Source organism: Protopterus annectens, chromosome 10.part0, assembly GCF_019279795.1.
Source record: "Protopterus annectens isolate FY-2018-M chromosome 10.part0, PAN1.0, whole genome shotgun sequence".
NCBI lineage: Eukaryota > Metazoa > Chordata > Ceratodontiformes > Protopteridae > Protopterus > Protopterus annectens.
Genome location: NC_056744.1, coordinates 232,400,167 through 232,427,339, shown reverse-complemented (window position 1 = coordinate 232,427,339; position 27,173 = coordinate 232,400,167).

Here is a 27,173-nt window from a genome sequence, read left to right as displayed (position 1 = left end):
AGCTCAGATATTTAGCCTTTCGTATTAACTTAAATTTTCACATCCATGGATGCCCTTGGTAATTCCGCTGCACTCTTTCCTGTTTAGTCATGCTTGTTTTTTTATGAAGTTTCCATATTGTTATTTCATCCTAAGTTTGGGTCTAATGTAATTAACAAACAATGACCTTATTATTTCTTATTTCCTATACTTTATAAATCTTTGTATACAGCCTATAGTTTTATAACTGTCTGTAGCAATTGGTTGATATGATTACACAAACTTAGAGCTGGATCTACCCATATACCCGGGTCCTTAAAGTAATCTACAGTTTCAATCACTACGAGGTATATTAAATACTCCCCTTTCAATTTATGCCTTCCAAATCTCATATGCTTAGCTTCTGATGTATTTGTAAGCATATTATTCCCCTGTAATCAATTTGTCAACTTAGTAAAGTTGTTTTGCAGACATGGCCTATCCTGTAACACATGTAATCAGTTTACCCAATGTCAAGTCATCTGCATGCAGATTGTACAGCACATCTAATGAAAAAGAGAGGTCTGAATGATACAATCTAAACAAGTATAGGCCTAGGATAGAGCCCTGTGGGACATTCTGACCGTAACTAGAAATTTCACCTGCCCAATTGCTGTATGATACTTGCCATGTCCTATTTGTAAGCCATGCATCTATCCATCTTATCATGAGTAAATCAATACATAGATATTGTAATTTATTGATTAGTGTTTTTTGTATGACCCTCAGGTGTCAAAGTTAAATCTATACAAATCACATAAAAACACATTTTTTCATTCATAGCTGTTATTGTATTGTTATGTATTGTTATAGAACATCATGGTACAGGTAGTAATAGATTTATTTTCAACATGTGCATGCTGATGTATGATTTCAAGTCCAAACCTTTGCAATTCTGACAATAACTTATCCAATATTAATTTCTCCATTAATTTTCCGCAACATGAACGTAGACTTAAGGGTCTGTATGATGCTAGATTTGTCCTACTCCCCTTTCCCTTAAAGACAAGTTTAATAAGCGCATGTTTCCAGTCCTGGGGAATCTCCCCATATTTATAAGACCCAGTAAATAAGAGATATAATGATACTGTAAGTTTTTACTGAAGCGTTCTCAGGTCATTATTATTAATTCTGTCTCCTCCCTGTGTTTTGTTTGGATTCAGTTTCTATATTTCTTTTTCAATATAATCTAATTTGATTTCAGTATCTGAGATTACCAGGATGTCACTAGAATAATGTATCAAGTCTTTTGTGGAGCCAAACTGTTTTGCATAAGATTTTGTAAATATTTCTATAATCTGTTGTGTCTGAGAATAAATTTTAGAATCTACACAAAGTTTATCAATTTGTATGTCTTTACTCCTTCCACATCTTATGTATCTATAAAATGGTTTTCTATTATACCCAATATCTTTATATAAATTTTCTTCAAAATGTTCTTTATCGAGTCTCACACTATGCTTAATGTGTTTGTCCATCTTGTTTATTTCAGTTTTTAAAGTTGTAGTCCAACCTCTTTTCCATTTCTTGTATCTTTTGCCTCTCACCTTAACCAGGTATCTTGTTCTTATGGAAATATATCCAGCTGATGTTGTATGCCTAGATCCTGATGTTAAACATTTTTTTTTTATTCTTTGAACTCAAACAATTTCTTTTTCAAAACTTTTCACATTCCTTCAGCAGTTTTCTACTGAACTCATCACTCCACTAAGCTTTACATAATGACAATCTTGCTTCCATATAATCTATAATTAACCTTCTGTGCGTTGGTTTAGATTTCAATTTAGCAGAATTATCTAGCAACAAATTAACCTATATAACCCAGTGATCACTGCACATCAGTGGTGGTAAAACTTGACATGAAGTAACAGTAATTTCTTTAGGAACACAAAAATAATGTCTCCTTTCCCTGGTAGTTGTTTTTACAATCTGAAGCATGAGTTGTTCCTGAATATATATTTTGCAAATAATTTCCTTACTAATGTTGTTGAATCAATATTATGCCAGTCTGTTTCTGGTAAATTTAAGTTCCCAGACACTAGTATTCTTCCATCCTGTGTTTCATGCAAGAAATGTATGTATTTCTGTAGGTCATCAGCACTTGATTGTGGAGGTCTATACACTCCAACGATTGTTATATGTTCCAAGGTTGTCTTTATTGTCAGTTACACAGTCTATAGTATTAGTGTTATCACTGAACATGTAATAATCACAGGTCTTGTAACTACCTTAATCTCTATCATAATACCTCTGCCTGATTTTTGTATAGTCTGACAGTTGCATTGGCAAGAAATAAATTCCAATGCATTCTTAGATGGAAAATGTGACTTTTGGCTTTTATAGCTATAAACAACCTACTTTCAGAAGTGAAACGATTGAAATTCTGAAAAAAAAAAAGATCAGAGCAAGTAAAATTAGACAATAACTGGGCAGATATGGACTTTAATGTTGCCCTCGCCAGAAATCAAGAACATTTTAAAATGGAGGATATGAAAATAAATGCATTTAAATTAAATGATATGAAGTATATGGTAACAGAATGGAAAAAGAAGACAACGATGAGGTGGAAGTTATACAAGTTAATGACCAAAATAGATGTGCTGTGCCTACAGGAGGTAATGAAATGTTATCGACTTCTTTTTCTAATGACAATGAATCTGCCTTCCTTGGATTCGATAATTTACAGCTAAAGTAACCATGACTTTCTCAGTGGGTCAGCAACAAATAACCAGTGAAAACCTCCAATAAACAGGTGCACTCAAAAAGTAGGAAGGGGACATGTCAATGCAATGGCATGTTGTCTGCAGCAAAAGATTCAAGATAAATTATATATAATGACTTACAAGTGAAATTATTGTAGTGAATCATAATAACTTTAACCAAAATGGCAGCTGCTTAGCCTGTATTTTGCAAGTGTCCACCAAGAAGATCTTCTGAAATGCAATATGAACTTTTTAGACCTAAAAAATATTTTTATTGAAAATTATGTTTAACTTATACAACAACACTAGTTCTATATATCTTTTGCTTATACTTACTGATAATGATGTGAAAATATTAGCAACCGCCATGCTGTCTTTCACTCTAGATAATTACTCATCCTGTTATTTTTTTCCCTTAACACTGTGAAAGTGATTTACTTTCTGTGAATTTTCTGTACACTTTTTATGTTAAAGTTTTGGTTTGTGATTTCTTTAATTTATGAGCAAGATGAACTGTAACACAAATACTGCCTACAGTATAAGACAAAATCAATGTACAGTATATAGTAATATAAACAGTCAACAAAATGTACAGATGACAATAGCAACTGGACAAAGAGATAGTTATCAGTTCTTAAACTTTGAAATAGTTTTATCTGCCACCCTAATTTTAAGTGTTTAGTACTAAAAAAAATAGTTGTTCCTATTTAAAACAAATGTAACCAACTAAGAAGATTTGGGCATATTTCTCCAAAGAAGACAAGACCTCTATAGACAGAGGAAGAAACAACAGATAGAGGCTTGATATACACACTTACTATTGACAACAAAGGCCTGAAATGGATCCAACAATTCCTACTCAAGCTATCCCCAGCTGTAGAAAGTAAAAAAAAAAATGCAACAGGTTTTGATTATCTGTCCTTTTTGTTTTATGTTACAACATTCCTAATCAATCCCATAATCTCTTTTTTTTATGCCCACTCATCAGGTTTCCCTCATATTTCATTGATTATCATCCCCATGGATACCTAGAACTACATTTTTTTTCCTTTCCATGTTGGTAAGTGCTGTTGGTGTATATGGCTAAATTCTTGACAAGGTTAGGAGTTACTACATGTGTTCTTCATGACCAGCATTATATCATCATAGTGACGGTGACCATTAACTCCTATACTGATGATGCCAACTTTTTTTTGTGGAGTCAGGAGATGGGAGCATTCTAGCTTGCTTTGCTCCCCTACCCTCCCACAATTCTCACCCACTCTGCTTACTCTACATATATACTCATTAGTCCACCCATGCATTAATTTACTCAATCCTCCATCTAGATCCACCTATCCATTTTCTCCACCCAGCCCTACCTTTGTAATAAGAACACTCCACACTCTCTCTTCTTTCAACCAATACTAACCCTCACCACTGTCAAAACAGCTATAAGACCTACCATCTAGTCCCACCTCATTAGTAGGAAACCACTTTCATCGCATATGGTGACCTAGGCAGAATCCTTGGGTCTGGTGCTAGCAGGGGGGAAGTCCCATATGCATGAAAGAAAACTGAACATATAAGCATAAAAAAAAATAAAGAAAGAAAAAACAACAACAAAAGAAAAGAGAAAAGAAACAGTCCAGCTTACATATCATCCACTCTGCATACTTGGTTCCACTCAGTTACTCTGTTTTTTCCAGTTTCTCTTCTCTTCTTTTTCTTTAACTTGAATTCAAGACAATAAGAGAGAATCCTACAGAAAAATAAAGTAATGGGTAAATCATAGTATTTTGGAGAAAAAGCCAGTAATAACACCAAATTGTTAGAGAAGAAAATGCTCCTGACATTTAAAAAAAATTATGTACAGACGCACTTATAGAGGTTGTGGTGCGTGAGCTGCTTGATTAATTACAGACATGTTTACAGTTTGGTAAATGGAACCATAGTGCTTACAGTTTGGTAAATGGAACCATAGTGCTTCATGGGATGGAACTGAAGTGACCATTGTGCTTCATGGCACAATTTGCTTTTGCTTAACTGTGCATGCTTGCATGTGTTTGTGCAAATGTGTGTGTGTGTGTGTGTGTGTGTGTGTGTGTGTGTGTGTGTGTGTGTGTGTGTGTGTGTGTGTGTGTGTGTGTGTGTGTGTGCATGTTTGTGCAAGCGTTTGTGTGTTTTGACCCAGACTTGCCTGTTTAACTACATCAGAGTACAAATGACTAGGAAGATGAAAAATAACTCAGACTTTAACCACAGTTGAGGAGACAAGAAATAGCTTCACAAAACAGGGCCACTGTGCTTCCTGGGAACATTTGCTTTTGTTTAACCATATAGGGTCTAGATGTATTTCAGGTAAGTCACTAAGGAATACAGTCAATGATGCCACTCATTTGACCTTTATAGTGGTTTTGAAAATGCACAAGGCCACTTATCTTTTTAATGTGTTATCTAGGAAAAGGGAAATCCCAGGAGTACTGTCTGGTTATGTGACATGCTCAAAGTCACACAGTAGGCAAATGGGGGTAGAAAGAATCAGACCCTGAATTCCTATATACAGGAATAAGTTCACTAGGATTGTACAGCTTCAATCTTCTTTACCAACTGCCAGGCCTTCCTTTTCTGATAACCCACTGAAGATTACAGACAGTCAGCTAACCAAGACATAGTCTTGTTCAGAAAATATATGTTGATAAAGCCATTTTGTCCATTCTTTTAAAGTGAATTACAGTACTGTGCCTCTTATCTGTCTCATGAACACGATTTTAATTTAACTTTTTTCAGGCAAATGTGTCTGAAATGCATAGTGCTGGACTACAACAGTTTGTCTGGTACTTAGTCCAGATGAGTAAGGCTATAGGCTGTTAGTGAGCTGCTTTTTATAGTGCAGGGCTTGAGTCACTGAGCATTTGTTTACCTGTTGTGTGACTTTAACTAAGTCACTTCACCAGACAGGGATGCTCCAGAAAAGGTACATTTATGCTCAACGGCTCTTCGAAGCTCTTAACAAATGCATTACAAGTCTGTCTGTTGAATTCCTATCCCCTTCACATAGTCACTGTTTGACAGTGAATCCTAGTATGTGTCTTGAAGTTTAATGAGTTGCCAGATGAATTTTCAGATTTTAGACCAGTTGCAATTCTGCCTGCTCTATCCAAAATATTGCAAAAATGCATTTGCAGACATCTTCTCCAACACACCATAGAGCATGTGTTTCTCCTTCCCACTCAACATGGATTTCATCCCGGTCATAGTGATGACACTGTTCTCAGCTTTGCCAACACTTTACCCTAACAAGAAACAAAAAACACCTGGTATCTGCTATATTGCTTGATTGACAAAGCCTTTGCCACTGTCTCCCATCCCAAACTAAATCAAAAACGATCTTATATTAGCCTGTCTCCTTCATCTTCACTTTGTTTAACAGCTACTTCTCAGATCAACATTCGTCTGTCAAACGACAAACTGCTCATTCACTTTTCCAAGTAATCTCTGTCAGGGTTCCTCAAGGATCCATTCTGGGCTGTCTACTTTTTAAAGTTTCATAAACATCCACCAAACAGCATCTAATAATGCCTCTTTAATCCAGTATGATGATGACTCATCCCTTGTATACTCAGCAAAAAATCTGCCCAATCCTCCTATTGAACTCAAATGAAACAAAGCTACTTTTATTCATCCATAAAACACATAATCAAAACAAGAAAGCCTTTACTATCACCTTATTAAACAACACAAAATTAGAGATTATCTCACACAATACATTTCCAAGAGTAATTCTAGATAATAACCTAAAGTTAGGTTGACGTATACATGAGCCTTTCAAAAAGACCTACCAGAAACTAGGAACCCTAAATAGATCCAAACACTCTTTCACTGAAAGCAGACAGAAAATTATTGCATCTACCCCCACCGTTAGTATCACTATTATGTGGCTGTTCATTCTTGACATATTTACAGTCCACATTTAAATCTAAACTACAGTAGTATTGCAGTAAGGTGGCTAAATTTTCAGCAAACAAGCCTTACAAGATTTACTACTGTACTGACATACAAAAACTAAACTGGCTAGAAATCCTGAATTACCTCTCATATTGCCAATTAATCATAATTCACAATATTCTTAATAAACCAAAAAATGACCAGCCCTGGCAGGAACCATTCAACAATATACACAAATGAGACCTCTATAATCACATGACAAACTTTCTTCACATATTTAAGTCTAAAAACTCAGATGGGCACGCATTATTATCAAGTTATAAAACTCAGGTGGAGATGCCCTGTTCTAAAGTTATAAAGCTCAGGTGAGGAGATGGGATGCCTTATTCTCAAGTTATAAAAATATAAAACTTGGATAGGGATGCCCTGTTCTCAAGTTATAAAACTCAGATGGGGATGCCCTACTCTCAAGTTATAAAACTTAGATGGGGATGCTCTATTCTCAAGTTACAAAACTCAGGTGGGGACAGCCTATTCTCAAGTTATAAAACTCAACTGGAAATGCCCTCTTCTTATAGATTCATAGGTTCGTACTAGGCTATCTGCCCTAGGGCATTTATAAGCCTAGCCAGAGTGTATGTGGCTTACACCACCCCTTAGGATGAGAATACTACGCCCTTTTAGGGTTTAGTTTACTATGCCTCTGTCTAGTAGTGACAAAGAGATGACCCCCGGGGTAAACCTCCGATCTCCCATCCACTCGTCGAGATTTCTCTTGAATAGAGTCAGTGAGGGGCTCTACCTAACATGGACTGGGATTCTGTTCCAGAGTGTAGGGAGCCTCTGGGTTATGAATCTGTCCCTCCAGCACGTTCTATTTATTTCTGTGTTGAGGTTTAAGTCACTTGTTCTCGTGGCTCTGATGGATTTGGATTTTCTGAGGTGGAGCATGTCCATTAATTCAGGATTGGACATGGCCTTGTACGTCAGGCATAGATCACCTCTGAGTAGGCAGTATGCGACTGAATAGAGCTGGAGTTTTTTCAAGTTGTATTACTAAAATCTAGAACTCAGACCAACTTGGACTGAGTCTAACTACTAGCCTTCTCCTCATTAAAACATTACTTAAGCAGTACCTATCAGACTGCAGGTCCTGCTCTTGCAAAACCCCTAGGTAACTCCTTGCAACTTTGCTGTCACACCTGACTGACATCTACCAGCAAAAGGACATAAGCTTATTTTTATGAATTAGTTGTTTATGCTATTAGACAGTGAAATTTTGTAAATACTTAACCCAGCCTCGCTAACCCAGTTTCCCTCTATTAAGTCCATTCACAGTCAAAGTCAATAAGCTTTAGTTTTTATCTTTCATTGTCATTAATTTTTAACATTTTTCATCCACAGTACCTTAAAAACTAATACCTTTTCACAGTGCTGCTGTATTCAATAACAGACTTTAACTCTGTAACAAAAATACCTACCATTCCTCCACTTTTCATAGAAGTATAATATCTACTGATACTACTGCTACACACCACTTATATTACGTAATACTTTAATAATCTTCCTCACTATAGCTAATGTAAACTACTACTTTGTTAAACTTTTAATCAGTTCATAAATCTATCTTATATGCCTGTTTTAGTTATACACGTTATTTAAGTATCATTTTATATGATCTATGTACAATATGACTTGTTAAACAAAGTAATTGTATTAGCAATGTTTGTTTCTAAGATATTATATTATACTTGTAAAGCTTCTGGAGCTTTTCTCCCTGGGCATCAAAAGCAAATGGATTCTGCTACCCAGTTAGACTATCCTGATAAACAAATGCTAACAAATAAATAAACAAATAAACAAATGAATGACACAGTTTGTCTGGTTTCAATTAGCAGCTCAGTCATTGGTCAGACTTGTTCTGGGGAGGATAGGTGTGTTTATCCAAGTGCAAATAGGGTGAACTGAGTTGCAAGATGCCACAATTCCTCAGGAGGAAGGAGGCAGATACAAATACTACCCGTCATGCATTACGGCTTACAATTCGGCATCATGTAGCTTTTATAATAGGTGATTAGAAGAATGAATTCACATGGGCAAGGTGCTGCAGCCCTGAGGTGGTGTAGGTCACATACCCCCTAAGCAGGCAGTGTGGTAAGGACCACAGTAATAAACCTATGATGGATGTCTGCATGATGCCTTCAATAGATGATTATCACCCATAGAAATAAATTGACCAGACTAAGTGCCAAGAGCTGATGATTAGCAGACAATGGTGGTGAAAACTAATATACAAAACAATTGCTGTCATCCTGCCTTCTATCTGATGCCTTTTGTAGGTCAGACTCCACCTAAGCAATATCCATAAATGTTGATTCCATATGATATTCTACATTATTACTGTATTAGTAACAGATAACACCTCTACCCATTTTTTCCTGAGTAACATCTTTTACTCAGTTTTTATTATATTCTCCATCTTGTTTACAAGGTCTATTTTAGCACCATTATGATTTTCAGTAAAATTCCTGTCAGTCGGGATTCACCTGTTCTACTCCACCCTGCAATGTATTTCTAAAGGTAAACCTCCTCAAACTTTTGCATCTATTATAGGTTCATAGGTTCATAGGTTCGTACTAGGCTATCTGCCCTAGGGCATTTATAAGCCTAGCCAGCGTGTGTTTGGCTTTCGCCACCCATTTTAAATTAATTTTGCTATGCCCTTTTTCGAGGTTAGTATATTCCGCCTCTGTCTAACAGTGACACAGAAGTGATACCAGGGGTAAACCTACGATCTCCCATCCACTCATCAAGATTCCTCTTGAAGAGAGTCAATGAGGGACTCTGCCTAACCTGGACTGGGATTTTATTCCAGAGTGAAGGGAGCCTCTGGGTTATGAATCTGTCCCTCCAGCATGTCCTATTTATTTCAGTGCTGAGGTTCAAGTCTCTCGAGTGTGTAGCTCGATGGGATTTGGATTTTCTGAGGTACAGCATGTCCATTAATTCCGGGTTGGACATGGCTTTATACGTCAGGCACAGATCGCCTCTGAGCAGGCGGTATGCCACTGAGTAGAGCTGGAGTTTCTTTAACCGGGCAGCATATGGCATCTGTTTGAGCCCTTTGATCCTCCTGTTGAGGTACTTTTGGGGTCTTTCCAGTTGCTGCAGGTGTCTGGTAAGGTACATCCCAAAAGGGGCATTGTACTCAATTATGGGCCTGATGAGGGATGAGTAAAGAGGCACGATGACCTCCCCTGATCTAGATGTGAATCCCTTCATGTTTAGGTGGGCTATATAAAATGTTTTTCTAACCACTTTGGCCACGTGGTTGTCAAATGAGAGATTGCTATCAACTTGGGTCCCCAGGTCCCTAATTACTTCTTCTGTACTTAATGGATTACCACCTATGTGGTAATTTGTAGGCACTTTGTTTTTGCCAAAGGGGATGACTATACCCTTTTTGGCATTTAGCTTGAGGCCATGGCTCTGGCACCAGTTGTCTGTTTCTATGAGGCCCTTTTGGAGGATGCTTGTGTTGGCTGGAGTGTCAATTATGGCACCCAGTTTGCAGTCATCTGCGAACTTGGTCAGCCACAGTCCTTCTGTGTTGGCCTGTACCTCAGAGAAATATATACCGAACAAGAGAAGTCCCAGGACTGAGCCTTGTGGGATGCCTCTTGTAACTGGTTTGGAGTCTGACATGGCTCCAGCAATTCTAACCATGTGGGTTCTGTCCTTGGGCCAGTTTGCAACCCATCTAGTGACATAGGGGTTTATATTTAAGCTGGTGAGCTTATCTATAATGCCTGAGTGGGGTATTGTATCGAAGGCTTTTGCGAGGTCCGGGTAGGCTGTGTGGACCACCTTCCCCTCGTCAATGGCCTTGGTGACTGTTTCAAAGAAATCAACCAGGTTTAAGAGGCAGGATCTGCCCTTAACAAAGCCAAACTGGGTAGGATCCAGTGTCTGTAGGTCCCCAATATCTTTATTTATGAAGTCCATGATGATCCTTTCCAAAGCTTTGCAGACCAAGCTAGTCAGGCTTATGGGGCGATAGTTTCCAGGATCCGTTGAGGCAACACCTTTGTGGAGAGGGACCACTGCTGCTGTACGCCACTCTTTGGGTACATATCCTGGAGTAAGGCTGAGATTGAACAGTAGTTTTATGTTTGGGTTTAGCTCTTCTTGGAGTTCATGTAGGACGCAGCCCAGGACACCGTCTGGTGCCATTGATGCTGTGTTTTTTGCTTTGGAGAGGGCAGCTCTTACCTGAGCATCTCAGATGTTAGGGGGGCAGCACTCTGCTGGGATAGATATTTGCCCTTTTGGTGGGGAGGGGGGGGGGGGTTTGCGCTGAACCTGTCAGCTAGGATGTTGGAAATGTCTGTGGGTTCAGTGTATTTTTTGTCATTTTGGACTAATTCTGAGCATATCTGGGAATTCCCACCCAGGTTCCTAACATAACTAAAGAAAGCCTTGTGATTATCCTTAGTGTCCTGTGCAATTTTTCTCTCGAAGCTGGCCTTAGACGATTTTATGAGTGCCCATAGTTTTTTGCTAATACTGATCAGAGATGCCTTCCCTTTTTGGAATTTTGTTCTATCATGTAGTAGCTTTCTCCTTCTATTGTATAGTTTGTTTATGGCTGGGGTCCACCAGACAGGATGTCTGCCTTTGGAGGATTGGGTCTTGGTTTTATTTGGGATTGCATGATCCATGAATTCCTGAAGGTGTTCATAGAATCCGTTTATAAAGGATTCTGCGGTCTGGGCCATATTTTCCACAGGCCCGGGGGCTTTGAAGGAGTCCACCTCGGTTTTGAGGAGTGTGAAATTTGCTTTAGAGAAGTTTTTCACTGTGGTTTTCAGGGCAGGGGGTGGAGTCGGGATGTGAATATCCAGTGAGATTAGTTTATGGTCTGATCTTATCAGTGAGGGATACACTTCTGGTCTGGAGCATAGAGTCCCCATGTTGGTGATGATTAGGTCCAGTATGTTTTCCCCTCTTGTGGGAGGGGTAACAAGTTGTTCCATAGCATTTGAGTTTATAAATTCTCGGAACCTTTGGGCTAGGGTGTTGGAGCTAGAGTAATGCTTCCAGTCTATGTTTGGGTAGTTTAAGTCGCCCAATATAATGGTGTTTGGAGAGACCTTTATATTTTCCAGTGTTCTCAGGAAGGCCGAGTGGGGTTCCTGGGTTTGGAAGGGTGGTCTGTAGCAGGCTATAAACTGGAAGGCAGTTTTACCCACTGTTAGTTGCACATGGATAGTCTCTGATGCTTCATGCTGTGCCACCAACCTGGAGGTGTGGGTATCTTTGACAAATATTGATACTCCCCCCTCCTCTTGTGGTTCGGTCCAAGTTTTGGGGCCAAAAAGCATGGTATGAGGTATAACCTGGTAGTGCTGGGGTGCTCTCGGGAGCCTTGAACCAGGTTTCTGTTACTGCACAGATATCAATGTTCTCCATGCTAAGGAGAGTTTTGAGTGCATGCATCTTGAGGTTTAGACTTCTGGCATTGAGTAGCACTACTCTTAGTTTCTTATCGCTTGTGATACCTATAGAGGTGGGTTTGTCTTTTGAACCTTGCCTAACAAAGGCACTATGGGGGTAGTAAGAGCCTTTGCCAATATCCGAAAGCCCAGGGGTGACAGGTGCAAGCCGTCCCTAGCGAAGCATCGTGGCTTGTCGAGCATGTCATCCCAGGCTGATAGGCATTGGATCCCCTTTGAATGACACCAAATACTTAAGCCAATTGTTGAAATTGATCATCTTGTCTTCATATTGTGGCATCATTCTTGGTGAGGGTAAGATGCTACTCAAGGTCAGGGTCATACCGGCCTGGGCTACATGCTCAGAGAGCTCCTCTATGTCTCTTTTCATGTAGTCCAGGGAGGTACGTCTCAGGTCATTCACACCAGCATGGACAATGACTGAGTCATATTTGTACTTGCCTTGGAGTGACCTGAGTGCTTGTGTTACATGGCAGATCCTAGCACCCGACAGGCAGCTCACCGTGACCTCCTGCTTGTTCAGCCTGGTGAGCGGGACGTCATTGTGCCTGATGATAGAGTCACCTATTACAAGTGTATCAGGTGTGTTGTTTAGCCTTAAGGGCTGTGACTGTTCGGCACACTGGCTTTGTGAGCTATGTTCTGCATGTGTTTTGTTTTGGGGTAGTGGTTGCTTGGGTGTCTGCTTTGGAGGTCTCTGCTGCTTAGGCAGATTTTTATTTAGAGCCTCCGAGTATGTTTTTGTGTGTTTATGTGTTTGGTTTGCTGTCGTGGTAGGTCTATATGAGACTGGAATTGTAGTGAGTGTGGTTTCCTTCTCCTCCTGACTGGTTTCGCCAGTGCTGAGTTGAGAGAGCTTAGCCTCCAGTATGGCTATATGGTTGCATCTCTCACATGTGTTGGAATTTGTTGGGAGGAGGAGAGGGTTGTCTGTGTACATGAGGCAGTTGTAACATTGCCTTAAGATTCCCAGTTTCACCAGCTGGACCAGAGAGGAGATTGACAACTGACCTTTGGACATGCTAGAATAGTATTGGGAATTCCTTTATAATTGAAAAAAAAGGGCCAATGGGGAACGAGGTACTCAAGGGGAGTTTGTGAGGGTGTAGTGCTTTTAATATTTTAGTGCTGACTTATATAATTGCTTTAGTGAGCAAGTGCCAGGTAACTTAAATGCAATGTGTTACAGGTGACTTAAATGCAAAAATGACAAAGAGTAACTTTCTTTCAAGTGAAACAAGGAAATAAGCACAGTAAGCAATGCTGATATCACTAGGGATCCACAGAAGTGCTGAAAAGCCGCATTTTAGGTGGAATTAGCATTTCAGGGAAATAACAAGCAAACAAACAACAAGCATACAAATAAAGCTAGATTCAGCAGGCCTGGATCTAGTCTATGCTACAGCAAACAAGGTGTACCTGTTTCAGTAAGAAACAGTTCAAATATGCAGGCACTATAAGCCTTTAACCAGAAATTCCCAGCTCAGAAGGGCAGAGTCCAGCCTCTCCTCCCACAAGAGTGCAGACCACGAACCTTCTTAATGTAAAATAACTGGCTTTGCCTCTAGTATGGCTATATGGTTGCATCTCTTACTTTCTTAACTGCAGCCATCTGACCATTAATCTAACTAAATTTTGCCACTGATTCTATTAGTTTTACTTCTTCCATCATACATTGGAATGCCTTGAAATCTACCTTGCCCCTCTTGCCTTCAGTACTAGTTTCATATGGAACAAGCTCTGCTGCAAGTCAGTGAGGCCTTTGTTTAATAAGGAAACTAATTCCACTCATCTCATCCATAATTCCCTTTACCATTGTCTTACCTTTATTCCACATATTCTTTACAAACATTCCTTAGTAATCTTGCCACACACAATTGAAACTCTCTACAGGTAATGCAGAAAGAAACAAACTCCTTTGCTCTTCGCAGATTTCCCAAAAAATGTAGTTCTTTCCCCTTCAGCAGTCATTTAGGATATTATTCACTGAATCACATCCAAGCCAGTGCATATTTGGGTCATTGTGGGAGGTACTGATTTCCTCTTCTTCTGCTTAGTATCAGCTGTTCCCTTGCTAGTCTAGTATCCTTTGGCTCAAGCATCACCCTTTTGTTTACTCCTAAAGTAGCTTTAATGTGGGGTATTGTGAAGAAACTGTTAAAATCTTAATGCCCTGAATCATTCTTGGCTATGTGATAACTAACCAAGAATGACAGCTGTCATATATAAGTAGAGAATGGTATTCTTGCCGTACAAACTACCATCCATCTCCTTATGCTGAATGACATCTCAGTCATTGTCGAGCAATGAGCATTTGCAATGGATGTCTATGCTTCCTCATGGAATATGATGAACCAGATGAACCAGACCTGCCCCTTGCAAAGAAGCATCTCCATGTGTTCATCATTTTACAACTAGGACTCCACCACAGAGAATATATGCTCTTTTTGAGACTATAAAATGAGAAAGTGACACATTCTGTTTTGTCCATTGTTTGTAGGGAGGATGCGTTTTCTCTAAAAGGAGATTGTATTCTAACTTTGGAAGAAGCGTACCTTTATTTGTGTTTGCTGGATGTTTGTTGTTTTCAGAACCTACTGCAAAGGCTAGGGAAAGATTCCATTTTTATTAGTATGAACAAGAGGGATCCAATAAGTATATCATATCTTTGCTGGAACAGTAGCCATTCAGCTTTTAAGAGAACAGAATAGTGGCATGCTCTTCTTGGAACTAATGTAATGAAGTGATAAATTCTGTTGCCCATTGTTCGTAGTGAGGATATATCTTCAGTGGGAAACAATATTCCAAATGAGGAAGAAATATACCTCTGTACTTATTGCAGTTCAGCCGTTTGGGTATAAGAAGGGAAAGATGTTTCTTCCCAGAACAGAGACTAATTTTAGCCTTAGTTCCCAATGTTGTTATAAAACTCAGATGGGGATGCCCTATTCTCAAGTTACAAAACTCAGGTGGGGACAGCCTATTCTCAAGTTATAAAACTCAACTGGAAATGCCCTCTTCTCAAGTTGTATTACTAAACTCTAGAACTCAGACCAACTTGGACTGAGTCTAACTACTAGCCTTCTTCTCATTAAAACATTACTTAAGCAGAACCTATCAGACTGCAGGTTCTGCTCTTGCAAAACCCCTAGGTAACTCCTTGCAACTTTGCATCACACCTGACTGGCATCTACCAGCAAAAGGACATAAGCTTATTTTTATGAATTAGTTGTTTATGTTATTAGACAGTGAAATTTTGTAAATACTTACCCAGCCTCACTAACCCAGTTTCCCTCTATTAAGTCCATTCCCTGTCAAAGTCAATAAGCTTTAGTTTTTACCTTTCATTGTCATTAATTTTTAACATTTTTCATCCACAGTACCTTAAAAACTAATACCTTTTCACAGTGCTACTGTATTCAATAACAGACTTTAACTCTGTAACAAAAATACCTACCATTCCTCCACTTTTCATAGAAGTATAATATCTACTGCTACTACTGCTACACACCACTTATATTACGTAATACTTTAATAATCTTCCTCACTATAGCTAATGTAAACTACTACTTTGTTAAACTTTTAATCAGTTCATAAATCTATCTTATATGCCTGTTTTAGTTATACACGTTATTTGAGTATCATTTTATATGATCTATGTACCATCTGACTTGTTTAGCAAAGTAATTGTATTAGCAATGTTTGTTTCTAAGATATTATATTATACTTGTAAAGCATCTGGAGCTTTTCTCCCTGGGCATCAAAAGAAAATGGATTCTGCTACCCAGTTAGACTATCCTGATAAACAAATGCTAACAAGTAAATAAACAAATAAACAAATGAATAATGACACAGTTTGGTTTCAATTAGCAGCTCAGTCATTGGTCAGACTTGTTCTGGGGAGGATAGGTGTGTTTATCCAAGTGCAAATAGGGTGAAAGGTGCCACAATTCCTCAGGAGGAAGGAGGCAGATACAAATACTACCTGTCATGTATTATGGCTTACAATTCCGCATCATGTAGCTTTTATAATAGGTGATTAGAAGAATGAATTCACATGGGCAAGGTGCTGCGGCCCTGAGGTGGTGTAGGTCACATACCCCTAAGCAGGCAGTGTGGTAAGGACCACAGTAATAAACCTATGATGGATGTTTGCATGATGGCTTCTATAGATGATTATCACCCATAAAAATAAAGTGACCAGACTAAGTGCCAAGAGCTGATGATTAGCAGACAGTGGTGGTGAAAATTAATATACAAAAAAAATTGCTGTCATCCTGCCTTCTATCTGATGCCTTTTGTAGGTCAGACTCCACCTAAGCAATATCCATAAATGTTGATTCCATATGATATTCTACATTATTACTGTATTAGTAACAGATCACACCTCTACCCATTCTTTCCTGAGTAACATCTTTTACTCAGTTTTTATTATATTCTCCATCTTGTTTACAAGGTCTATTTTAGCACCATTATGATTTTCAGTAAAATTCCTATCAGTCAGGATTCCCTGTTCTACCCCACCCTGCAGTGTATTTCTAAAGGTAAACCTCCTCAAACTTTTGCATCTATTAAACTTTACTTTCTTAACTGCAGCCATCTGACCATTAATCTAACTAAATTTTGCCACAGATTTTATTAGCGTTTTACTTCTTCCATCGTACATTGGAATGCCTTGAAATCTGCCTTGCCCCTCTTGCCTTCAGTACTAGTTTCATATGGAACAAGCTCTGCTGCAAGTCAGTGAGGCCTTTGTTTAATAAGGAAGCTAATTCTACCCATCTCATCCATAAATCCCGTTACCATTGTCTGACCTTCATTCCACATATTCTTTACAAACATTCCTTAGTAATCTTGCCACACACAATTGAAACTCTGTACAGGTAATGCAGAAAGAAACAAACTCCTTTGCTCTTCGCAGATTTCCCAAAAAATGTAGTTCTTTCCCCTTCAGCAGTCATTTAGGATATTATTCACTGAATCACATCCAAGTCAGTGCATATTTGGGTCATTGTGGGAGGTATTGATTTCCTCTTCTTCTGCTTAGTATCAGCTGTTCCCTTGCTAGTCTAGTATCCTTTGGCTCAAGCATCACCCTTTTGTTTACTCCTAAAGTAACTTTAATGTGGGGTATTGTGAAGAAACTGTTAAAATTTTAAAGCCCTGAATCATTCTTGGCTATGTGATAACTAACCAAGAATGACAGCTGTCATTTATAAGTAGAGGATGGTATTCTTGCTGTACAAACTACCATCCATCTCCTTATGCTGAATGACATCTCAGTCATTGTTGAGCAATGAGCATTTGCAATGGATGTCCATGCTTCCTCATGGGATATGATGAACCAGATGAACCAGACCTGCCCCTTGCAAAGAAGCATCTCCATGTGTTCATCATTTTACAACTAGGACTCCACCACAGAGAATATATGCTCTTTTTGAGACTATAAAACGAGAAAGTGACACATTCTGTTTTGTCCATTGTTTGTAGGGAGGATGTGTTTTCTCTAAAAGGAGATTGTATTCTAACTTTGGAAGAAATGTACCTTTATTTGTGTTTGCTAGATGTTTGTTGTTTTCAGAACCTACTGCAAAGGCTAGGGAAGGATTCCATTTTTATTAGTATGAACAAGAGGGATCCAATAAGTATATCATATCTTTGCTGGCACAGTAGCCATTCAGCTTTTAAGAGAACAGAATAGTGGCATGCTCTTCTTGGAACTAATGTAATGAAGTGATAAATTCTGTTGCCCATTGTTCGTAGTGAGGATATATCTTCAGTGGGAAACAATATTCCAAATGAGGAAGAAATATACCTCTGTACTTATTGCAGTTCAGCCCTTTGGGTATAAGAAGGGAAAGATGTGTCTTCCCAGAACAGAGACTAATTTTACCCTTGGTTCCCAATGTTGTCCAGAGGGTCAAATTTTTAATCAGGTTAAATGCCTAGGTAACAGGAGTATTAGACCATTTCTAACATTTTGCTGTGTTTCGTAGCAATTGTCCATTCATTTGGTAGAGATATTAATTTCCTGAAGATCCCAAATAAGATTGATTTAGTACTAGCTATGTACTGGAGTATATGATTGTTTTGTAGCTATGAGGTTAAGTTAAGGATATCATCTTCTAAAAACTATTTTTCCTGTTCAACTGAGGATTTCTGAGATAGTTTTACTCATTGCAAAGGACTTTCACTTAATCGGTTTATATGCGCTTTGCTGGCTTTATAAGGAAATAGTCTCAGAAAGTAATTGTAATGGCTTTGACCAACATTGAAAACAATATAGTCTGCTGTTTAGTCTGTATCATGCAGACTGAAGCAGTTTCCTTTCTACAGCAGTTTGAGAGTTGGACATAGTGAATAGTGTGAAATTAAGTGAATATAAAAATAAATAAAATAAAAAAATAAAAAAAGTAGAGCAGTAGTAGTGGGATTGTCTGAGCACTAAACATAAGTGATATCATAGGGAGCTGTGAAATAATGGTTAAGATCTTCAATGCACAGGAAAAGGTCTTAGATTCAGTCCTGATCTCTAGTCCCTGCCTGGGTGGAGTGGAAGTTGCTTGTAAGTGTGAGGTTCCTCCTACCTCATAAAAACATGCTGGGTGTTTCTACATCAAGGATAAAAGGTACCACCTTCAAACACAGCCTTCCAAGTTCAGCTTGAGAGGTCAGCCAACAGACTGCATCTAAAAATGAACAAAGTCATGGGCAACTGCACAGGATATATGTGGTGTCTATGGGTGAAGAGATCTGTGGACAAAAAGCTTTAGGCATCCAATGTGGTATACAGTATCCTGTAGACAGGAAGACATGAACCACATATGGTGTACCATATTAGGGCTGACCATTCAGTATAAAAAGTGATTTGATTACATTAAATAATGTTGCCAAAAAGGAGCATGCATGTCTGCTGGTGCTAAGTGGAGTGAGAACCTAAACCATGGAAAAATCATATCTGTAATCTTGTCAAGTCAGTTAAGCTTGCCAGAAAGAAGTATAGGCATTTGCCAATTCTGAGTGGGTTGAGAATCACCCTACTCTGACTTACATCAGGGATTCATTCTTATAGTGGGAGAGGGATTATATACTTCTATTTTCCAGAGTGTACCTGCCATAAAGCACAGCAGCCCTGCTTCAGTAAGCTGCTGGTAAACTGGTGTCCAGCTGCTAAGAGTGGGTCATTTGGAATAGTTATTTTGAGTGATACTTGGATATAAAACATGCCAGAAATTAATCTCTATTATAGACTTTTAGGTATCACCTGTGAGATTATACATATACCTAGTTCTCACTATATCTAACATTCAGAATTATCTATATTTGGGCATCTACTGCCATCTAAAAATTGATTTAATAAATCTGTTAAAGTGCAGTCCATTTGTAAGAATAATGTACATAATTACGCAGTTACTAAAGTCATTTCTCCTTGTTGCAAAAAAAGGAATGAGAGTAATTCCACATTAGGTAAAAATGTATCTAGTTTAGCATTCACTCAAAATTATTTTGGTAAGGTCATGTCTCCTTCACATGTAGAAGTGAAGCCCCATCGAGAATAAAATAATATGTGAGTTACCCTACAGCAGCATGAAATCATCTTATCACTTGTTTTTATACATTGTTTTCATTGTTGAGCTGCCAGATTCTTTTCAGAAGCCTGTCTTTCCACTTTTTCTTCCCACTAATTCATTAACACCTAACAGGAGGTAGCTGATTAAGTGTCACATTACTGACTGCTGTCAGGCTCAGTCACAGGTAGTTTGAGCTGTGAGTAAGAAGGAAAATTAAATGTTAGAATTTTTTTTCAGCAGAACAACAAAAGTCTCTTCCTACAGTTGATAGCTGTAATTATTTTCTCACATTAAAAGTATTTAACTATATTACTGAATATTACAAATTCAGTACCAAGATTAAATTTCAGCAAAACTTAAGCAATCTGTGTTGTCCGCCTTTCAAGCAATATTGGCTTGAACAGGACAAGACAGCCTGGACAGCTGGAACTATTGATTAATATTATATCATGGTTAGTGCTGTCATTATTAATGAGTTAACTACATTGTCTTCATTAGTTGATCTGTCAGGTCCTTCCATGAATAAGGAATACTCATCTACCTTCTTTAAATTCTCCAAGAAGATACCACACCAGGAGATGCCTTAATCTGGAATCGTGATGTGGGTGCTATAGACCAGGGATCTATGGGAGCCTTTAGACCTTTTATACAAGATGAAACCTCTTCTTAATGGTATATAGCAGCTTTGTTATCTCATCCTGTGAGTTGCTAGTCCTTCCTCTCAATTCCCTTTACTATCCTATAGCGTTAAGACCTTGAAACTTATTGGGCACTTTGGAGTAAACAGAGAGTGACAGAATTTTCATCAGTCAATGGGTGGGATGATCAGAATTCACATCATACACAAAGTGAACTCTCTTGTTGAGTACTATTCAAACTTTGTCAGATCATTCCATTGCCTCTTAATTCTATTTACCCAGCTATACATTCAGACAGGTAGACAGATAAAAAAAAGACACAGACACACAGACACACACACACACACACACACACACACACACACACACACTTAGCACAATTGGAATGTCAACCCTACTGATGTTGCAGGCAAGACAGTTATTAGACTTCGTTGCTGACTGAAAAGTCAGGTGTGCATATAACACTATCAGGCACAAGTAAACATACTGTCATCTCTTCATAAATTAATGCCTGTATTTATAATTTTATGACCAGCATAGGGTAAGAGTCTTGCAACACCTTACTGTCTGTGTATGCATATAAAACTGATCTTAAATGTTTGTATTTTCTCAAAATATAACCTTTAATTTGAATGGAATTGAAGCCTATAAACATGATGGAATTGAAGCCTACAAACATGACCATTGGGATAGTCCCATCCACTATTTGTGTGTCTAACAGAAAAAAATCCATTATATTCTTGTAGCAAATCCTGTAGAAACATATAGTTATTTATTAAAATTCCCAGCTGATCATTGAGAATAAGTTCAACTATCAACAGGCATTATAGCCTGTATCTCCTAGATACAGCTGTCCATTTGATCCCACAAAAGTCTGACTGTGTTTCATCTGTCTCATTTTTACTACAGCTGCTGCTACATTTTTTCTATATGCAGTGCTTGAGTTTTATTTTTCATGACCAATCACTGGCTGTATCAGCTCCAGCAGCCTTGAGGGAAATCATGTTGTCTCCTATTCCAACTAGTTTGGTGAAGAATAAATACATTTGTTCCTCAAATGTGGCATTTAGAGAATGGTTGAACTGTATTTTGTCACCCTGATTGTAGAATGATCTTTCACCAGCAGAGTGTTAATGTACAAGTAATGACTGTTAAAAAACAAGTCTGTCACTTCATTGGCAACATATTTAGCTGCCGTAAAGTTCAGACAAAGAAAAAAGCTTCATTTTTTTTACTCATTAAAAGTGGCTTTGCTGTTTAAAGAGAGAAAAATAAAAAAAAAAGTATATAAAGTAAAGACAAAGTAAGGGTTCTGTGTATGTGTGCGTGTCTATATGTATGTATCTGCATGTGTGAGAGAAAGAGAAAAACAACGAGCAATAGAGTGAGAAAGATAGACAGAGACAGTGCTAACTGCTATAAGCAGTCAATCAGCAAACATTTTGTATAAAATAAAAAGCATGAAATTCTAGTGTCTATAAATGTAGGTGCAGGAAATACTTTATTTTATTTATTTTACATTTGCTGACCGGGATTGTCCGACTGAGCTGGAGAGCCCTTTTTCAGCAGAGGCCCAGGGAGAAAAGCTCCAACATATTAAACAATTTTAATTATAAATAAGCATTAAACAGCAATGTTACAGAATTATTACAAGGTATCAAGTAGCAATACAATGTTATACAGTGTCAGTAATCAGGAGCATAGGGACACTATTTCAAGATGTATAAAAAGAAATATCTCATTAAGATGAATATAGTTTTTGGGGTAAGTGGTTACAAAAACCCAGTTTTATCATAATGTAGTTGCATGAAGCCAAGACAATTACAACAGAATGTTTCTCTGAGATGATTTGCTTAATAGATTTTCAAAGACAGTAGAAAGAGTAGTTAAGGAAGATTAGAGAGAGCTAGTGAGAAGAGTGAGTTAAGGGCAGAAAGTAGATTAAGGTATGAGAAGTAGGGGATGTTTAAGGAGGGAGAGTGCAGTGGCAGATCCAGTGACTTTTAAAGTGCTCTTTGGTGGCTGTTTTAAATTGTTTAGGTTGGGTAATGGTCCTGATTTCTAGTGGGAGCCTATTCCAAGCAATAGTGGGGTGATAGCTGTACATGTTGTGTCCAACTTTAGACTAGGGTTTGTAGATTTGTAGTAGGTCTTGGTTAGAGCTTTGAGAGATCTGGAGGGAGAATAATGGGAGATGAGAGGGGATAGTGCTGGGCAGTAGGAAGGCTGGTATAGGATAGAATGGATGATCTGGAGCTGAGAGAGAAGAAGCTGGTGGGGTAATTCAAGCCAGTTTAAGTGTTTTAGATGAGACAGTGATGGGATTTGTAGGTTTGCTGTGCAGCAAATCTAGCAACCTTGTTGTAGGTAGATTTGAGTTTGGTCAGGAGTGCTGAGTTAAGATTTGTGAGAATTTGAAAATTGTACATTAGACTGTACATTAGTAAAAATGATTAATAAATAATCCATTTTATATGCACAATATTGCCCTCCAGAGTAGGTGTTAGGAAGGGATTCATGCCTGCAGCATCAGTCACACAACATCACTGCATGTAGGTCATTTCCTGATAATGCACATCCTATCTGATATTATTTTTTTCTTATCTGTCACTTCAAAGAAATTTTACCACTTTATTCCATTTTACCTTCTTTTTCCATTTTGAGCTCATATGTAGAATTTCTCCATTTTTTAGATGATAGAGTAAAGCAAGTGAGTTCAAGCTGACACTTTCTGCGCTGAATGCTCCAGCCACCATTTTTATTGTTAAAAAAAATGTTCTGAAGAGAAAAATACTATTAAATAACCAGTGGAAAACATCAGGCTAACACTTAAACAGGCTAATAATGGATCAGTGTGGACATTATGGATGAAGAATTGTAAATTACTACTCTGAGTTATGTTTGCTACAACAGTTTATTTATTCAAGTGCCTTTACAATTTTGGATCTGAGTTTTAAAGTAAGTAAGTTATTATTTGTGGATTATTATAAATTAGATATGACAAAAGATAAAGAACATGAAACATTATATAGATGATTGATCGGGTCTACAATCATAACCATGGTATTATGTGTTCAAGACTTGGATGCCAAGAAATTCATCTTGAGAACAATCCTGATGAGATGAATCCTGGTGAATCTGTTGAGAGCACATAATGGAGTGTTATGATTGAATACTCAATTGCAATTCTTTCTAGTGTATGGAACGCCATCTATTCCATATACTACCAGTTAATGTAACAAAATAAAGGAAAGAAAAGTGTTTCAAAGCCACAAAGCACTTAGTGAATACTGTCAAAAATAAAGTGTAACATGTCTTGATAGGGAAAGGAAGTCCAGCACAGATTATTTGCACAGGCAGCAGAAAGGAAGCTGTTTTAAATTCTGCTGCTGTTGGCCAGTACTGGTTGATTTTATGACTAATACAGCACCCGATCTTAACTTAAGCAGAGGTGCTTAACAATTGCTAAGACTAGGTGTCACTCTAAAGAAGTACTTAACTGGTTTGTCTTCTTTGTAATCTTGGAGAGCAATCACCATGCTTCTTACACTCCAGTTAAGTATTACCTGATTTAAATAGACACTTAAATTCTTAAGAACAAATTTGCTCGCCTGTTCCATCTTACAGTTGTAAATATAAGTAGTACTAGAATTGATGCTAATTTTTAAGTCCACTTTTTAAACAATTAGTTAAGCAAAGTATTGTGATTATTATGGATGTTTATCCTTTTTTATCATGCTAGCATCAATAAATATTAATGATAATGAGTTATGAGCTATTTTGGCTATAAATTTATCCGTTAATACTAGACACAGAAATAGGCTTGAGATGAGAAAAGTAGCATAAGATCATTTGTCCAGATCCCATTAAATAAAACACAACACATGAAATGGGATTTGACAAAGTTTTACTAAACTTCCATTAATATAACTTTATTGCATCATTTCAGTTTATCAATCTCAACATGAACATCCTTGTAACAATTATTCAGGGAAGAGTATTCCTGATCACCTTGTCTAAATAAGCATCATCATCACCACTGCTCACTTAGTCTTACTAATCAAATTAGCATCCTACTGCTCACTTTCACCCCCAAACTCCTGGCATCAAATACCCAACACCAGAAGGGGAACAGAAGAGGGACAAGCCTGCTCCTCTTCTCCAACTAAACATCCAACCACAATGGCAAACCAATCCAAAAAGTCCTCAAAAAGAGGGAGGGATGGAGAGTGGGTAACAAGATCATGCCTAACTCTGATCCCTTTCCCAGCTAAACTCACATGAAAACCTCTAAGCCCTGCTCTACACCTACCTCTCTTCCTCTCAACTTTTGCTTCATCCTAGCCTTAACATCCCCCATTCCTCTTCTCTTTTCATCTCTATATAACCCCATAAAAACTGAAGATGTCACAGGACAAATTGGTTTGTTCCCAAACTTCATTTCTTCAGAGACCCCTAAATATGAATTGGCTAAAAAGTTCACACGTGGTTGATCACTCAGGTTAATTCTAAAACATGAAAGCATCTGCAATATTGAGCTACAGGTCTTCTGTATTCTATAGAGGTGCCTCTCCAATTCACGTTATTGGTCTAACAAAGTAAATGATGGCAACAGTAAAAAAGATATTTCTACTTTATGTAATTCAAAAGCCCATTTAAAACTCACAGCAAATTCTGGACATTTGTTTCCAAGAATATGAATAAACCTTAAAAACAACACTTTTATATGGTTGATTTAAATTATTCTTTGATTAACTAGTATACTTACACCTCTAATGTTGGCTATTCCCAGCAATTCATATATCTAGTAAACAGTAATTCAGATACTTAGCAAGCACATTAGAGGATCCGATCCTCAGAAACACTGTCCCTATCTGTACAGTTCATTTAGTATCTCAGTCCCTGGTTAAGTCAGATCACAAATTAGTAACCTTCTTTTTCTAAAAGCACCTTCTCCTTAATCAAAAAGAATTCTGAATTTAAGGACTTTACACATGTGAAGTAGCTTAAATGCTTTGATAAGCTAAGTTAATTTGTAATGGAATCACCCCCATGAAGCTTCATCATCTATTTTTTTTTTTTCATTTCAACTCTCCTTCCACGTAAGAACATCTATAAATCTTATAGTCCCCACTAGAACTAAATATAATGTGAAATTTAAAATCAAGCATGATGGTCCACTTCTGTGAATAAGTTCTATAACAACTTCAATACGCAGACATTTTCTGACTGTGTGAAAAAAATGAATTGGGCCCCCTAAAGACTCTGCCTCCAGACAGTACAACTAATTACTTCAACAAAACCTTCCTACACTTATTAAACAGCCTAGCCCCTCTTAGAACAAAAATAATAAAAGCCAAAACCATTCCCTAGCTATCTGAAGAAGCCATAAAGCTAATGCACCTCAGATTTAAATGTCAGAAGCCATACCAAAAAAAATAAGTTAACAAACTCTTTAATCAAATTCAAACAACTCCACAACTCAGTGAAAAAAACGAATAACTAAAGACCGTAAGACTTATTACTCAAAATAATGTTCTTATTGATGTCTGAATGCCAAAAAGTTCTTCCTCCCTTCTAAACCCTGGTAGAAAAGCAATCCATGCCCTAACCCAAACTCCCCAGACCATGAAATTGCATATAATTTCAACACCTTTTTTGTTGACTGTATAGCAAAACTAACTGCAAACTTTCCAATCTTCTCTCTCATAGTCCCCCATCCACTGCTTTTCCCTCTAACACCCCACCTTTCAGTCTTAAACCTATCCCTACCAGCAGCATAAAAAACTCCTCCTTAAACTAAAGCCTTGCTGCTACACTCCTGATAATCTGCCTCCATCCTTCCTTAAGATGGCTGCAGACAGCATTGCCCTCCCCATTTCCATTCTTATCAACAGGTCCATCCAAGAAGCCTATGTCCCCTCACTCTGGAAGAAAGATTTTGTCACCCCTCTCCACAAAGGCGGCAATAACACAGACACTACTAACGTCTGTCCTATAGCTATTCTCTCACCTCTTCTAAAATCCTCGAAAAGTGCATTTATCACCAACTCTTGCCATACCTAACACACAGGCATCTTCTTACCCCAACACAACATTGTTTCAGGACTGGCCACAGCATTACCACTGCTCTGCTGTCCTTCCTTGACACCATTAATCGTGCTTGTGACTCTGGGAAAATTGTATCCACCCTTTACTTAGATCTTGTCAAAGCCTTTGACACTGTCTCACAACCTCTACACTTATCACAACTTTCCTCCCTCAGTTTCTGTTCTTCCTCCATAGCCTGGTTTACAAGCTATCTCTCCAATAGACAACAAGCTGTTAAATGGAAAAATTCCACTTCATCATTACTCAACAATCCCTCCAGCATCCCCCAATGCTCTATTCTCGACTTCTTACTTTTCAATGTTTTCATTAATTACTTTCACAAATCCATAGATAATGCTGCATTGATCCAGTATGCTGATGATTCCACAATTATCTGTACAGTAAACTCTCTGTCCAAACTCCTTCAAAACCCAGACAGCCTTTCCAATACTGAAGCTTGGATGCTAAACAACCATCTCGCTCTGAATGCTAACAAAACAAAAATCATGATATTCTCTTCTTCGAGAAATTTCACCATAAACAAAAGCTCCTTTAAAATAAAAATCCACAATAACACTCTATATTGTACCTCACACCAAACTACTTGGAGTCACCATTGATGAACATTTAAAATTCGATATCCACAATCAAAATAATATAAAAAAACCTCCACCAACAACTAGGTCTCCTGTACAGACAAAAATCGCTATT